This window comes from Acomys minous, assembly GCF_964271855.1.
Source record: "Acomys minous genome assembly, chromosome: 8".
In the NCBI taxonomy this organism is placed as follows: Eukaryota; Metazoa; Chordata; class Mammalia; order Rodentia; family Muridae; genus Acomys; species Acomys minous.
In genome coordinates this window covers 99,317,467-99,335,352 of record NC_140489.1, presented here as the reverse complement: position 1 = coordinate 99,335,352, position 17,886 = coordinate 99,317,467, and the positions used below count along the sequence as shown (strand labels likewise).

At 41.4% G+C, this 17,886-nt stretch overlaps 1 long non-coding RNA gene across 2 annotated transcripts in view; it reads left to right on the top strand.

Moving 5' to 3' along the window:
• Positions 1 to 440: 440 nt before the first annotated feature.
• Positions 441 to 17,886, top strand: part of LOC311602977 — a 115,173-nt gene continuing 97,727 nt past the window's right edge. For both annotated transcript variants that reach the window (XR_014780906.1, XR_014780907.1), the window contains exon 1: positions 441 to 507. This is a non-coding gene — a long non-coding RNA (uncharacterized lncRNA). The remainder of the gene's footprint in view (positions 508 to 17,886) is intronic.

Genomic DNA, 17,886 nt, shown 5'->3' with positions numbered 1-17,886 from the left:
AAAGGTGGGATTTGAACCCATAAAGTATGGATTCAAAGCCTTCATACTTACAACCCTTAGAAATGTAGTCGTGGTGTGGTAGAAACACTGTGTTTTAAAGTTATACCAGCCGAAGCCTCCATTGGATTCATGTCCTAAGTAAAAAATAATTGTTATGGTTGTTTTAGAGTTGTTTAGGGTTTTTTTCAAGGTGAAGGTCAAGCAGGGATGAAGAGAGACAATATAGATATTGTGTTTGGAGTGTTGGCAGGAGAATTCCACATATTTACCTTAGAGATGACTAACTTCTAAGTCTTTACAGGGTTCAAGGCTTCTTTAGATCATCCTAAGTGATCTTTTATCATCTGATATAAAGTGAGATAAGATTTTTCTCAAGTGGAAAAGGCACAGAATTGGCAGTTACCTTTTTTTTTTTAAGATGTTGCTTTTGTTTGTTTTAGGTCTGTCTGCCTGAGGATATACTCCTCTTTGGCCTTTCCCCAAGCTGGATTCATGCCTCTGTAGCAGGTAGGTTTTCATCACCAAAGGGCATGCATGCTTTGGTTTCACCTTCCATCTGTTCAGGGTGCTTTTCTTGCAAGTCAAATAAAATGTTTATTTTGGAACTTTAAGTTCTGAGCTACACCATCTTAATTTTCATCTTGAGTTCTATTGTTCTCCCATAATTAAAAATCCTATATATTTCAGAAACATGTCTAGATTAGGAGTAGGAGGTATAGTGGGAGGAGTGAGAACGGCCCCATCAGGCTCATATATTTATTGCTCGGCCCGCAAGGGAGCTGTTTGGGAAGGATTAGGAAGTGTGCTTTTGTTGGAGGAGGTGTGTCACTGGGGCAAGGCTTTGAGGTTTCAAAAGGCTTATGCGATTCCCAGTCTCTTTCTATGCCTGGTAGGTATGGATCATGATGTGAGCGCTCAGCTATTCATTCTCTCCAACATCATAGACGCTAACCCTCTGAAACCTCAAGCCAAACTGAATGCATTCTTTCATAAGTTGCCTTTGTTTTGTCATGGTAATGGAAAAGCAACTAAACAGGAGGTTTCCTTCCTTGAACTGTCCTTTCCGTCCTCCTTTCTAATCTTTCCAACTTTCTAAACTGACATGCCGCTGAGCCTTCTCTGTGAGGCAGTTTGATCTGCTATGGGGATGAGATGGTATGTTTGTGATGGCAAGTTTTCAGTGGGGCCGTTGAATCTAGGCTAGGCAGGCAGCATGTTGTTTGTCTAACCTTTAATCCTTACCACCAGATTTGCTTGTTTGCTGGGATGAGAGCTGGATCACTTGAGGAAACAGTGCTATGCTGGTAAATTTCACAGATGGCAGGTGACTCAGAGGGCAAAGGAACACTGAATCTGGATGTTTCTTTCCACCTTGGTTTTGACACTGGAAACCATTCATTCACCTCAATCCTGATGTACAGAGCTGTGCCCACTTTTCTGCCTCAACTCCTGGTGTAGGTTGATAAATCACAGATTGTTAACCTTATACCCATGTTCTGAGTCAGGGATTCAGTTTTGGACAGGCAATACTGCTCGTCATGAAAAGTTAACCGGCTCACTTCTGTCTCTCAGAAGCTTTATTATCTTGGAATGTTCACATCCACTTTTTTTTCTGACTGTGTGGTTTTACCTGCTGTTGAAACTCAATTACAGTGCTACCTGCTCTCAGAACCTTCCCAACAAGGGAAGTCAAAGATCCTCCATGTCCTGATAACTCTTGTGTCTGGCTGTGGTCTAGCATATATTGCCAATTTTTTCTCCTTATGCTTAATCTTTGCCACCAAATTGTAAGCTCCTCAGGGCCAATGGCTCTGCCCTTTTCAATCTTTGTATTACCAGAAGCTTTCTAGCTCAGAGATTTGTTTATAGTACGTGTGAAACGAATGTGAGAGGTTTGCTGATTTATGAGCATACCCTCTAATAGAAGACATATGGAGTTCATTGGCTTGGTGTTTGGGTGTCACCACCCCCACTCTCACCCTTTTCTCCAAGTTATCCTCTTGGCCTGGGCCAGCTGAGGCTGTGGAGAGTAGATAAATCACCCAGCTCCTAGGTCAGACAGCTCAGAGACAAATGAACACAGCAGGTCGTTGCCACTATAATGATGCAGTGGCCGTTCTGTTTGCCAGTTTCTGGACAACAATGGATTGCCTCCCTTCTCTTAACTTTAATTCCATTTCTCATAAGCCTGAAATTGCACTTGCTATTTTCCAAGTACCCTCCTCTGTTCCTTGCCCTACTTCATGTCAGTGTTTCCTTAACTAACATTTTTATGGCTTAAAAATCAATTCAGTGTCAGTTATAAAGACATACTCTGTCTCCAGTTTGTATTTTCTGCTCTGGTATCCACACTCTCCATTGGCCATACTGTGGCTTGAAAGTCACCTGGAAGTTTTAGCCTTAGCTTCCATTTTATTTGAGCTTTATTTGGTTCCATGTTGCTGTTTATCAACTTTTGGCGTTATAGGATTGAAAAGTTATTATAAGTCTTCTTTATTTTACCTCCTTGAATTTGAAGGTTTTGAGAGAGTGGAGAGATTCTTGGATTAAGATGGGGCATTTCTAAAAGATCTGACTGAACCTCAATGGCTCAAGAGTAGTACTGGCAATGCCCTTCTTCATCTAATTCCAGGTTACTCTGCAGCCTTCTCTTTATGCCAGATGTACAGGTATTTAACTTCAGCACCATGGACAGTAGATGGTAAACCAGGGAAGGCTGCAAACTCCTGCTGGGGGTATGTTCATCAGGACATAGGCGGTCCATGTCATCCCCAGGCATATCCTTATTTAGCATCACTTACATTGTGAGTTGCTAACCTCATAAAGAACACCCTTGCTGTTGTAAGGCATCACAATTGAAGCAACGTTTAGTTAAAAAAAAAACATGTTCTTTGGAATAATGCTGTCAAGTCTAAAATTCTAACTTTTATATTTGCTAAGTGACCAGTTTCTTTTCATGTAGCTTTGAAAACCTACAACACTTACAAGGATTAGGCTTGGTTTCTATTGATATTCTTGACTAGCTTTACATCTTGAAAAAAATGAAAAGTCTCTGTAGCTATTTTCTCATTTCTTAAGATGGGATTTAAAAACTACCATTTTTCATAGTTCTGATGGGAACATTAAGAGAGACAATACATAAAAGATTGTTGGAAAATATATGGGAGATATTATAATAGCAATGTCAATAATTTGATAGCAACTACTATTAATATTGATACAATAATCAATATTAATATTATTACTATAATAATTTTGCAAACTAAATGATATATGAACATTGGACAGAGGGAAGCACACAATAAAATCTGTTTATACTCTTCTATCAGCTCGCTGATTTTTGAAGTCACTCCTTTAGCTTGTTTGCATCAGAAACTGACTTGCAAGCCTTGTAAGTACCCTTGGGAAAGAGCACATTTATACCCGTGTCTGTTTGAATTAGTTTACCACTTACCATGAGACACAGAAACATAAAGATTTTGGGTGCTCTAACAGAGGAGCATGGAAGGAAGGAAAGATAGAAATTTACCACACTGCTTTCTGACTCTGTTAAGAGGCAACTATAATTCAGAAAACAGAATGATAGGCATCCTTTTAGGTTTTTTTTTTCTACATACTATTTATTCAAATATTAGAGTTGTTGGTTTTGTGATTTGTTGTGTAATGCTGTGGGATATTGTATAGAATGGAAAGAGCCTCAAATAATATGCATAAAACTCTAGGAGCCCAGCCTCTTGGTCTACAGAGATTCTGCCTACAATGAAGTTATTTTTCATTCCTTCCTTCCTTCCTTCATTCATTCAAAGGCTTATACATCACTACATCAGCTCATTCATAGTCAATGATTATTTATTGATAGAAATGTTAATGATTGTAGAAGAGAGAGATGATTTAGATGACAAGATGTCATCAAAGATTAGGAAAAGACAAAACATGAAATTGTTAAATAAATGAATCAAAAAATGTTAAGTACTATTACAATTGATGGGTATATATTGATATTGAGAAGCATCTGGTTTTATTATATTTTCTGCTATTATGTAGGTTGTAGAGTTTAAAGAGCGACTGTTTAAATATTGAAGTTGGAGGGATGGTGAGATATTGCTATTTAGAAGGGTGACAGAAGCTATCTTTGACATGGGTTTTGACATGGTTATAACCTGGTCATAGACAAATAGAAAGAAATGTTTCTTCAGGTAAACCAAACATCAAAGGACACACAGAATACTGAGAACAATGGACTAGCAAGTGCTTTGAGGTGGCTGGCTGTTATGTTCATGTGTCGATGGAATTTGGACCTTGTGGCATGTATAATGGGGCACTCCTAGAAAAATAGTTTTTCTAGATACTTCTAAGTCACCATTTTATCAAAGAGTGTTTGTGAGTCATCTTTTGCATGAAATGTGACACACCAGAAATAGTCTCTTTTTCAAAGAGCTACCTGATTTTTTAAGATTCAGCAATGTCTGAGATCACTCAGGAATGGATGGGAGACTCTCAGAAGCTTAGCCTCAAGAGATTGCACCATGCTGACTATTCTCAATGGTTGTTAATGAAATACATTCACTCAGAGATGGAAGGCTGGTCAGCCCTCATCTCTGTGAGGAATTAAAAATTCCAAGCCACAGTCTATTGTCTAGAAGCAAACAGGGGGCAATGATGGGTACTTTCACTATAGGAAAGGCTTTTGGGGAACTTGCTCCTCTTGTTGTTTTATGCCTTTATAACTTACAGATGAGACAGAATGGCAGACAAGAGAGACAAGGACAAAAGTCCAAGTGATTCAATGAATGCTTCATGGGTGCAGAGATGAATAGAATTTAGAGAGAGGCAGTATTTTTCCCAAGTAGGTATTATAGGGTATATGTTGGTACTGGATTGACTTTAAGTTAGAGGGTAACACAAAGATGTCCAAGGATATTACCTATAATGACAATTTTCCCTGGAACTGGTGGCCTGCAGTCTTTCTCTGGAGCTTCTTTCTTTCTGCCCCAGCTTTGGCATTTGCTGCTGGCATGACCATTAGTGTCTTCCTGTAATCTCTCTGCTGTCCTGTCCACTACTAAAAGCTGGCAGATCCAAGTATGACTCAGTGCTCATGCTTGTCATTCACCTGACTGCCCAGTCTCGTTGTGCCAGATGCAGTGCATACAATTCTGCTTCCATCAGGGACTGTGTGGCAGCCTGCTGCTCAGATGCCTCCCTAGGCAAGCTATGCTGAGCTGGGCCTTCTGGCTCTTTTGTTTGCACACACCAAATTTGAGATGGGCTATCATTAACCAAATGGAGAGCAGCTGTGCTTACTGAGAAAATGGCTTAGTCAGATTTGTGGACATGTCAGAGATTTTTTTTTCTTTCCAGAATGTCTGGTGGTAGAGTCTGGAGGCCCCAGGAGCATGTGCAGCATTCCCAGTTAATGTTCTAGAACATCTTCCTTCCCCCCCAGCCATAATGTCTCTGGGCCAATCTGTGATGAAGTTGTACGTTCCTTAAACGATTATACACTGTTATGAATAGGGTTTTAACCTGTTAAAAGGGAAGACCTCATATCAAGCAGTTCCCACTCAGGAATACCCACTTGACTGTGAACTAAGAGCTGGCAACTTCCAGGAGTTAAATAAAGCTCGAGAGGAAACCTACCAGGAATGATGAGTCCAGTGAGAGTGTCTCTTCCTCTGCAGGAAGTCAGGGAAAGGATGAGAAGCCTTTTGACATTATGTGCATAAGAGTCATCCTATAGCTGCATGTATGTAGTTACTTCCTTTCCATTCCATTCTGTAATGCTATGATTGCTTTTTCCATTTGATCATTTTTGGAAATGGGATTATTTTCAGGTGTTCTGAACAGTCTCTTGTGTATGTTGCATCAATACAAGCATGCATTTATTTTGTATGTGTATCTAGGAGTGGAAGTTGAGAGTCATAGTCTAAGCTCTCAGCTCGGTAGATCCTGCCCAGCATTTTCACTCCAGAGAAGTTAAGTTTTCTGTATTCTCTTCTACTGTGCATGAGACTTGCAGTTACTCTTATTTACTTCAAGATTTGGCATTCTCTTTCTTTTCTATTTTAGCCTTTATGTGTACACGAGTGTGTTTGGCTTGAGTATGAGTTGTGTGTGTGTGTGTGTGTGTGTGTGTGTATGTGTGTGTGTGTGTGTGTGTGTGTGTGTGTGTGTGTGTGAGAGAGAGAGAGAGAGAGAGAGAGAGAGAGAGAGAGAGAGAGAGAGAGAGAGAGAGTTTGCGGCACCCACATTGTCTTGCATGCATGGCCTTCCACTGGAGCATGTTCTACCCTTAAAGCAAGCTGAGTCTCCTTCTCTCAATGCCTATTAACTACCTGTAACTTTTAGGCTAGGTGTGGAACTTCATGCCCACCTCCCCTTTCCATTCTGGAATTTTGTGTGGGCAGAATCTGTGCAAGTCTTGTATATACTGTCTCAAATGCCATGCAATCCTATGTATAACCTTCTTGCTGCTAACCTGAACAGTCAAATTTATCAGTCTTTTCTCATTGGGATTAGAGATGTTAATATCCTATTTTAAAATTTTGATTTGCTCTAAGGTCGTGAGAACATTCTCTTTCATTCTGGAAACATTATTATTTTAATTGGTTTATTATGCATGCCTAGATCTACAACCCATCTCCAAATATTTTTGCGTATATATGGATACACGATTGGTCCAGTATAACTTATTGAAAGGACTAATGTACCTTCTGTGGCAACACTTTTGTCTTAAGCCAACTAACTGTGTACACGTTGGGCAGCTTTCAGGTTTTCCATTTTAGTCCATCGATGTGTTTGTTGACCTTTGTGCCAATACTGCGCTCTCTTAACTACCGTACATTATGACAGTTCTTTACATCTGACACAGGGCTATCAGCCTTCCCTTGGATGGTATTTTTCTGGTTTATCTTTGTCAATCCATTTATTTTAAGCCTTTTTTTCCCCCTTCAATTTTATCCACCCAATCCTGCAAGATCCTCTAACTCTCTGCTGTTCAGTGGTTCTCTGCTAGGAACGTGTGTCAAACTCTGTATTTCTCTTCCTGGAAGCATGGCTGTTTGAGCTCTGCTTTCCATTGCTCAAGGCTTTTGGTCCCTTAAGCCCTAAATTGATTTCACTTTATTTTCTTTGTATATTTTCACAAAAGTTGTCCAGAAGCTTTGCTCTACTCACAGAGCACGAACTCCTAGCCTCCTAGCTGAGAGCAGATTCCCAGGACCTCCTTATTTAATGTGTAAATTTCATGACAGATATGATACCAGAGAATCTAATAATGTGTCTCACCACATTATTAAATGAAAAATATAACAAATTATTGCATTAATAAATTCAGGATAAGATCATTTGATAAAAATTAACTTAAGTTTATAATAACTCTTTTGGAAAATTAGGCATAGAAAAATTTTTCATCAGTGTGGTAAAATTATTTAAAATTATTTCAACTCATGTGTAAAACCTAGAGATCCTATATATTAATGCAATATTATGTGATATTTCGATATGTTTATGAAAGGCTTAAATTAGACTGAACATGAACTTACTTATTTATAATACAAGCACTGAAAGTGTTTTCTTTTATCTGCTTAAAGTATGAATTTGTTATTGTTTCTGAAGTTGCCCTGCAACACAATAGCACAGGACATCTGACTCGATATCTAAGAACTTGTCTTTTCTCATACTTTTCTTCCCATTCCTACTTTTTCCAGCCTCTGATAACTGTAATGTACTCTTGACATCTGTGGGATCAACACTTTCACAGTCCATCTGTGTGAGAGATGGTCATGATCTTGTCTTTCTGAGTCTGGCTTATTTTGCTTAACATAATTATCTGAGTAGAAGTCTTAACTCTACAAACCCACAGTATACATTTAGCATCTCCTTTTGACAATTTCTCTTTAAGACAGAAAAGATGGCAGAGATGTCTCTATTGGCATCAGTCACAGTCAGGGGCGTCCGTACTGATGAAGTACTACATATACACAGTTTTACGTGCACACCCCTTGACACACGCACGCACACAATACATGCATTAATTAAAAGGGATGTTACAAAATGAGTAAAATTTTTCTTAGAAAAACTATGAGAATCAAGAAATATTAGGCAGTTGTTGAGACACCGTTGTTTCCCAACCAAGAAGTGATGCAGCCTGCTCTAGTACCACACCTGGCAGGCATGAGGGAATCCATACGAGCCCCGTGGAACAGGCTAGTACTCCTCTGTGCTCAAACGCATTGCCTTGCAATTAAGGCAAGTTCTGGCTGCCCTGGACTTTTCCAGGATTCTTAGTGTAATCATCTTACCCTGTGACTGGAAAAGTAGAGGACAGTCCCTGTGGAGGGCAGTCCTGATGGAGGGCTGTCCTGGTAGAAGGTGGTCCTGGTAGAGGGTGGTCCCAGTGGAGGGTGGTGCTGGTGGATGGTGGAACTGGTGGAGGGCTGTCCTGGTGGAGGGAAGACCTGGCTATCTTCAGATGTATGTGCCTGAAATCTATGAGGGGTTAACCTACCAAGACCACTAAGGAGATATTAGCTAGAAGTGCTGGGCAGAAATAGCACTCTGGAGGAGAATAAAAAGAAGACTAAGATCTGTTATTGAATTAAAAATTACCAAACATAGGGCTGGAGAGATGGCTCAGTGATTTTAGGAGCCCTGACTATTCCTCCAGAGGACCCACATTTCAATCACCCACATGGGTGGCCAACAACTGCCTGTAACTCCAGTTCCTGGAGATCAAATCCGACTCCCGCTTCTGCCCTGTGAGAGCAGTAGGCCCATGAGTGGTGTTTAGACATACGTGAAGGCAAATCACTCATACACTTAAAAATTAATAATCAAATTTTATTTTAAAAAATCAAACAAAGCTATGGAAATAGACAACAATCTGTAAATTAGGGAACTGGGACCTATATAATTTCCCTCAAGACCTCTCTGGTATCTGATTTAAGCCTAGTAATAACTGTTTCTCAAAACAAAACAAAAACAAAACAATGAAAGCAGTAAGAGAATCCAGTTTTATTTCAAGAAATATGATAAGCAAAATATATAATGTCTGAGTATATTGAAAATAATGAAATTGAAGAATGTATAAGGCACAAATGAAAAACTAATTCTATTAGAGGAAAGGTTTGAAGACTTTCTAACAAAGAGAAACATGCTATGCATGTGAGGGGCACTGCACTTAAAAACCCCACCTGAAGATGAATTAATAAATGAATGTTCCTGTGATGTTCTCTTTAGATGGCCCAGGTGACCAATTGCTGGGAAGGAGTGACACTCGTGGAACTGTAAAAAGAGAAAAATGTAGAAACAGGGGAGGCAGAAAGCATATTTTGTTGATCTTTCACTCGAGAGATAGCCCAGAATGCAACTCGGTGGCAGTAAAGGACAGAGCACTCACTAACAGGAAGAGACAGAAACACCAGCAGAACTTGTAACTACCTTTATCAATGACTCATGTTTGACAAAGATGATGCTCCAATGGCACTGAATGATACAGGTTTGATACTGAGTTCAGCCCCACCCTGCCCTCTATACAGAAAGAGTAAGAGTGCCCCTGGAAAATTGTAAAAACAAACAAACAAACAAATGACCTAAAACACTGAAAGCTAGGTTCGAACCCAGTTAGTAGAATGCTTTCTGAGTTTGCACAGAGCTCTGGGTTCATCCCCGGAACCATATAAGCCAGGCACATGACACGCGCTCCTAATCCCTGCTCTCAGTGGGAAGAGTCAGAAGGATCATAAATTCATCAGCAGCCTTGGCTACATAGCAAGCTTGAGGCTAGTCTGGGCTATATTGGACCTTGTCTGAAATCAAACAAACAACCCCTACTCCAGTGCAAACATTATGCAGCATTTGAAATGACATTCCAGCTCTCTTGCTAAGACAGATGCTGTGATGGCTAGTTTTATGTCAACTTGACACAAGCTAGAGTCATCTCAAAGGAGGGACCCTCAATTGAGACATCCATAAGATCCAGCTGTAGGGAATTTTCTTAATTTCTGATTGATGGGGGAAGACCCAGCCCATTGTGGGTGGAGCCATCCCTGGGCTGGTGGTATTGGGTTCTATAAGAAAGCAGGCTGAGCAATGCATGGGGAGCAAGCCAGTAAGTACCACTGCTTCCTGATCTCTGCATCCATTCCTGTCCTGACTTCCTTAGATGATGAACAGTGCTGTGGAAGTGTAAGCCAAATAAACTTTCCTTCCCAAGTTGCTTTCAGTCATACTATTTCACCTCAGCAATAGTAACCCTAACTAAGACAGAGAACCAAGGTGACAGTTCTGGACATCAGAGACGCATGCACTTTCTATCTTTTCTGAGCCACTCCTTAGTGAAGAGTCTTTGTGGGGCCAGATTGAAATTGGAATCAGTGATCAATTTAATGATAATTTCAGCAACCTGGGGGCCCATATTGATCCCTGGTTTTGCAAACACCTCTGAGGGTTGTTTCTGAATATAGCAGAGATGATGATGCTGGAAGTCTGCACTTTCATTAGGTGGGGGACATGTGGCAGAATTTATCGCAGGTGGCTGGGTGCTCACAGTAGGAAAGTAAACTCCCAAGTGCTCACCCCATCAGGACCTGAGGAAGGCCATTTGAAGATGAGCTCCCCTGAGACTCTGCACAGGAAGGAGTAGGACATGGAGCAGCTCACATGAGACTTGGGACCAGAGAGGCAGCATGCTGCTGAGAACAAGGAGGATTCTGCCAGGGTTTCATCTGAATGCCTTTCACTAGGACCTCTCTTGGAAGCAGAGAGAATTATCATGATAAAAGAATTTAATTATGGCCATATCTACACATACAGATTGTGACCCTTAGGGAAACCAAGATTCCAAGAACTGGGGGAGATAGAGCATGTTTTTCTGCATGTCATATTTTCAATTGTTAATTAACTAAAATAATTATTGGGTGTCTACTATGCCGCAAACTTTCTTCTAAGAGATTTTTTTCAACCCTCCCCTCCCCTCCTCTTCTCTTCTCTTCTCTTCTCTCTCTCTCTCTCTCTCTCTCTCTCTCTCTCTCTCTCTCTCTCTCTCTCTCTCTCTCTCTCTGTGTATGTGTGTAACTGAGCATCCACACACATGTGTAGGCAAGAGGACAAGCTTGGTTGTTAGTACTCATCTTCCGCAGGATCTACTTACGACTCCTCATTGTATATGCCAGGCTAGAGCTGGACTGTGAGTTTCTGATAATTCTTGTCTCCACCTCTCAAATTTCCGGTGAGCTGTGAGATCACAGTGTTCTACTGCAGCCCAGTTTACAGGAAGATTTGCCTTTGTACAGTGGTGCTTTGCACACTGAGCAATCTCCACAGTCCTATTTTTAAAACTTTAACTCTACTGTTTTGAGCCTCAGTTGGCACATATTCTTTTTAAAAATTAGAGGGAAATGAGCAAAGCTTTTTGTCAGAAAACCTTGCTTAAGAGTAGGGCCTTGGTCTTCTAACTTGAATCTCAGATATACTAATTGCCTCTTTCTTAGAATGGCGTTGCTTCTCTAAGAACACTGACCCACATGTTACTCACAAGTCCTTGTACTTAACGGTAGCAGAGGAAGTGGCTGCAATTGTTTGCAAGGGAGTAAGTGATAGAAATGATGTTGATTTAGTATGAAAATGAGAGCAGAGGGAGAGACTCATATTGGCCCATATACTTTAATTTAGGGAGAGTGGCTTAACTCATTTGGTCAGGAAGAGGGGTATCCATTGCCTAAGCAGATGCTGAAGCATGTCACATCTTCCCAAATAGCACACATTGACTTCTACCTCAGGGGTAGAAATATAGGCTATTTCCCTACTGACTTTATTGGTGTGTCATGGGAATCCAAGATGAAGGCTGATGTGGCTATGTCCTTGAGGCACAAGCAATGGTCAACCATGGGTCTTCTGTTTTTCTGCCTCTGTGCCAGCTGAATATAGAGTATATATCTCCCCAGGGGTTGGGGATTGAGCTCAGTTAGTAAAGTGATGGTGGCACAAGCATAAAGGCCAGGGTTTGACTGTCTTTTTTTTTCTTTAAGCCAGGCTTGGAGATATATGTTTGTAATTCAGCACTTGGCAAATGAAGACAGAAGAATCCTTGAAGATCACTGGCCAGTCAGCCTAGCAAAACTGGCGGTCCTTGTGAGAAATTCTGTATCAAAAACAAAATAGAACAAGGGTGGGTTGTGCCTGAGGAATGACACCTAGGGTTGTCCTCTGGCTTCCACAGCTATGTGTATACATGTACACATGCACTTGTATAACCATTTGAGCATACACACATACAGCATGCACACATACTGGCACATGTATACACACACACACACACACACACACACACACACACACACACACACAGAGAGAGAGAGAGAGAGAGAGAGAGAGAGAGAGAGAGAGAGAGAGAGAGAGACAGAGAGAGAGAGACAGAGACAGAGACAGAGACAGAGACAGAGACAGAGGCAGACAGATACACAGAGAGAATATGTTCCTGTTTAGAGCATCTGCCTGTGTGACAGACTCTCTAAAGAATGTTAGTGGACATGATCTTCTTGGGGTGGGACTGTGGATGGTAGGCAGTGTGCAACTGAGAGAAAAGACCTTCTAACAAAGAGAAAGTTGGTCCCCTCCATCTGTTTCTGTTACAAAAATACTTTTTTTCTGCTCTTATTCTCTCCTGGGTTCAGAGCCTCTGACTTGGTGATTTTCGTCCATTTAACACTTCTTCTAAAAGTAATTTCTCATCCTCAGTGAGGCAAGGAGAAGGAGAGTGAAGAAATAAAATGGATTTCTGCTGTAGCTTTTCCTGATGGTGCCAGCATGGCACTAAAGGTGACACTGGAGAATGGAGTGGCAAGTGGCTGGATTGAGAGCTGTCGGTACCCATCCTGACTGGAAGACGATAGAAACATGCCAGTTTGTACACATGTGGATGTAGAGATTTCTCTAGGGAAAAAAAAAAACAACCCACAGTTAATCAGCATATTAACTTATGTTAGGAAAAAATTATTTATGTTGGAGAAGAATTCACTATATAAAATGTGAAATTGGGCCGGGAGGTGGGGCAGCTTAGGGGTGAAGTACTTGCCTGGCAAACATGAAGACCCAAGTTTGGATGCCTAGAATTCACGTAAAGCTGGACTTGGCAGCACTCAGCTATAACCCTGGTGTGCCTATGGCAAGATGAGAGGCCGCAGCAGGGGAATCTAGAGAAGCCCAAGGGCCTGCTATCCTGGAGGACTCAGTGACAGGCAAGAGGCCCCACCTCAAACAGGGACCAATAGGCATTGGTATTGTCATCGTTCAGACATCAGTTAGGCAGCCATTTCTAGGAGAGACGGACTTACAGCAGACTTCCTGCTCTTGTGGTTCCTAAAATCTTTCTACCTCTTCTTCCATGATGTTCCCTGAGGCTTAAGTATAGGAGCTGTGATGTAGAGCCTACCACCACCACCCTCCACGTATGTGCACACAAGTTCACATGAATGCAAGCATGTGTCTGTCACACACACACACACACACACACACACACACACACACACACACACACAGAGGCATGAAAATAAAGAAATGCCATTCTTGTGGCTGAAAATTTTAGAACAAGAATAGGAAGGCACTCAGATTAAGATACGGTGCTAGAGAGATGACTGCTTTTCCAGAGGTCCTGAGTTCAATTCCCAGCAACACTATGGTGGTTCACAAACCATCTCTAATGAGATCTGGTGCCTTCTTCTGGCATGCAGGCAGAATACTATATAAATAAAAACTAAATAAATCTTTTTTTAAAAAGATATAGGCAAAGATCTGCTGTTGGGAAGGGACATTTAGCTCGAGTTAGAAGGAAACAGAATTAATTCCATCGAACCACCTTTTCTGTGGTTTTATATGATTGACTTTGCCACACATGACTTTTGAGGAGCCTCCTTCTTCTTAGGTGCAGGTCTCTCTCTTCAGGTTTGCTATGGGCTGTTAATCAGAGACACCAGGATGTAGTCCCAGGGTACCAACAACAGGTCCTATGTGGGTGTGGGCCAATGGAGAAAATGATTTTTGTGTTTTTTTTTCATTCCAGTCAATTAAAAATATTTTTCAAAGGAGATTAAAGTCACAAATGTGTCTGTGATCACTGCCTTTCTGTTTGCTGCTCTTGTCTGAGCACAGAAGTTCAAGATGACATGGGGAAAATGAATCACAGAGAACGATGAGGTCAGTCATGATCTCCGATGGCTGCCTGGAAAAACAGTCCGCTCGAGGGGAAGGTACACAAAGGCTGTAATTGCAACCTGGCTTGCAGTTCGGGGGGGCTGACCTGGCGGGATTGTTTTTGAAATAAAGATTTAGGATGAATTCAAAGCAGTCCTCTGATGGAGACTGTAAGTCAAAGCCAGATAAAATAATGAAGGAAAAACAGCCTGAATTAAAACACCAATGCATCTTGGAATTTATTTAAAATTTTGCTTTTTTACGAAGACTGTTTCAAATCTGAGCCATTCGTTTTTAAAAGGAGCACTTCATTGTGGAGAATCTTGAGCATACACAAAGATAGAAAAAAAATCTCTTTCCGAACACCACTGTATTCATCTTCTACACTTGATGGCAGCTTACCCAGCCTACCACAGCCCAAGCACCACCCGTCCTCACCTATTATTTTGAAGCAAACCCAATAAACCACATAATTTAATCTATAAATATTTCAGTGTGATTCTCTAGCAGGAAAAGCACCATTCCTTTAATAAATAAGATAAACCTTCTGCTCATCCATCCAAGCCCGTGGGGAGATGGACTGTTTGACATGTAAGGTCATCCTTAAGGCAATCCCAACTCCCCTTAGAATGCAGCCCTTTGGTTCCTAAACTTAGAAATGTAAATGGCGCACTGCTGTAGAGAGTGGTGAGGAGTGTAATAGCTCCTGAGTTGGGAGAACTGCTCCCGAGCAAGCCAGGATGGCCAGCCATCCCGTCTATATTAACTGTGCCATTGAGCACCAAGCCGACTTAAGTAACTAACTGCAGAGGAGGGGGGAAGAGAAATGAAAAGCTTTAAGTGTAGTCAAGGGAGACGAGATGGGCTTTCATTTGAGATGTGCTTTCTGTTGTCCGTAATGGGGCAAGATGGGGGCCTTGTGAGAAGTGAAACAACACAAACACAAACAGCACAAACTGCTGATATGTTTCTCTGCTGTGGAAGCTGCCTGGAGCTTTCATGGAGCCAGTTGGAATTTTTCTACAAATGGAGAGTATCCTAGGCCCTGGATGGGTTTCGGCCTTTCTTCCTACTCTGTCTTTGAGGTCTAAGAGCAGCTGTAAGTGAGAAGAGGGAGCCATGTGACTGTCTTCAGGTTTGTGTTCCTAGGGCAGGCTAAAGGTAGATTACCAAGTATCACTTCAGGTGTCCTTTTCCAGCATATGGGTGAATGAGACCTGATACCTTCATAGCCCTCATGTCTGTGTGAGGTAGAACTTCAGCCCACTCAACTTTCACCTAGGAGTCATTTCCCAGGCTTTCATGGAATATTTTATCAGAAATGTCCCAATTCATACAAAGAAGAAAATAGGTAGGGTTGTATTGAATTGACAGAAACTGTGTCTCTGAGGTCCAGACCTCAGACTGGTTACCTTTTGTACCCCCAATAGTGTCACTTGTAAGGTTGCTGTGGATGTCAAATTAGGTGACACCTCTGGCATCATTCCCTTTTTTAAAAACTCATGTTGTTGTCATTATTATTTTAAAACCCATTAGATGTATATGTCAAATATGACATTGATCTGTTTCTCACAGTAGCATAATGTTACTATACTCCATAACTAATGGGCAAAAACTGATTCCATTGTCTGGTAGTAATTTTTATGAAGACTACTATCTGTTCCCTCCTTTCCCTAAAAGATGTAGCTTCCTGATAATTAGTAACAGTGACATTAATGCTGAACTCCTTCTCATTTTGATTTCCTGGTCCCAACTTGACTCTTCCTAAGTGGGCTGGCTTCACTTTTTCTGTTCAGAAGATTTTCTTCTGAAACAGATTATTCCTAAAATCTGAGTCTTATTAACGGGTTCGCATGCTCTCTTAGACATACATATATCCAACAAAACAGACTCAGTAGTCAGTCTATCTATCTATCTATTATCTATCTAGTTTGTATACACACACACACACACACACACACACACACACACACACACACACGTATATACATAAAGAAGCCATCAGTTTGAGAGAAAGTGAGATGAGGACATGGGAGGTTGGACTGAGAGGACATGGCAGGTGTTGGAGAGAGGAAAGAGAAGGGAGAAGTAGTATAGTTATATTTCAATTAAAATGTACTTTAAAATGTAGTTCATTTAAGTGTTTCTTCAACAATTTGCCTCGGCCTTCCCTAAGCTCTGTAGAGAATACATAGGTAAAAACTCAGGTTCTTATCCACAAACAGCGTAGGTCTCGGAAAGCAATAGGGAGACAAACAGAATAATAACAATTGTGAGAATCCAGAGCGCTAGATTTTGCTGGAAGGACGGTCAAGGCTTCCTGCTTCACTTCACTTCTTAATGCTACCCTTACCTCTTTCCCAGGCATCTTCATCAACACCTACCTCTGCCTACTCCAGCTGACCTCACTTTAGAGTCTGCAGGGCTCTGTCAAAGCAGGGGACCGGACCGGGGAGCAGCCATCTCTTATCTTTTTTATAATTATTATTAATTTATTCTTGTTACATCTCTTGTTGCCCGTTCTGTGCTACACAGACTGTGGCTTATGTTTCTGGATATCTGAGGGAGTCCAGAGTTTTCCCCCAGAAAGGAAAGGCTTCCATGGGAAGCACCGTACCTCACTTCTCCCTTTCCTCTTCTTAGGTCCTTCCAGTTGGTAAGGCCATACGAGCCAAGTGGTTGAGTCCTGCTGTGGCTACAGGGATGGTTGCTGATGCTTTCGGAATCCCGGAACTGTTCTAAACCTGATGAAGCGGTCTTAAAACATGGCCACCAGCCCATTCCCTGGACTTCCTGGAGCCATGCTTGTACGGCAGAGAATGAGGACTGGAAGCCTGTAAGCCCAGTAGTATACTTAGGGAGCAAGCCCTGCTTCCCCAAAGCACAGGGCATTTCCCTCTCTTCCTTGTTCCTTTGTTAGAGGGTCTATCTCAATCCTGACTCTTTCCTCCCCGATATTTAGCCAATATTCCTAGCACAGTATTTTGTTCCTCCTTAGAGTATGAGTTGGTCGGTTTGCCTTGAATAGAAATCTGAGTGACAGCAATCCCTTGCATTCACCTGTGTTTTTGTTTCTAAGAAACTTTATTTATTTATTATTTTTGTCACGGTAAGGATTATGAGCACTAGGCAGACAAGATCAGGTTTTAACTATAGGATGTTGGTGTATGGAGACAACCTCAATTATATATTTGAGCAGAGTTTTTTAAAAATAATTTATTCACATTACATCCTGATTGTAATCCTCTTGCTCTTATCTTCTCATCATGGCTAACAAAATTCTTGCTCCAATCCTCCTCTCCAACCTCATTTCTTGATTCTCCCATCAAATTCTATGTGATCTCAAACCTAGCCACCCTTGCTGCTTCGCCCATTCCAACTGTCTACATCTGGAAACATCTGGCTCTGAGATCCACTGTCACCTCTTTATTGGAGCCTTCTTGGACTGCTCCAGGCTAGGGTCCCACCCGCACGTGAGCTTCAGTGCTACCTCAAATGACCCTGTTTTACTATAATTATATTTAAATGTGTATTATGACGATCTGTCAGGTACAGAGAGAAAGGATTAGTTTCTGATCCATCACAAGGCCACTGGGGCAGCTAGCTGAGTGTACCACTGAGTGTATGTTTATTAATGTAAGTAGAAAGGGGCCTAGATCTTACAGTCTTTCCTTGCTTAATTTCTCTGATATTCGT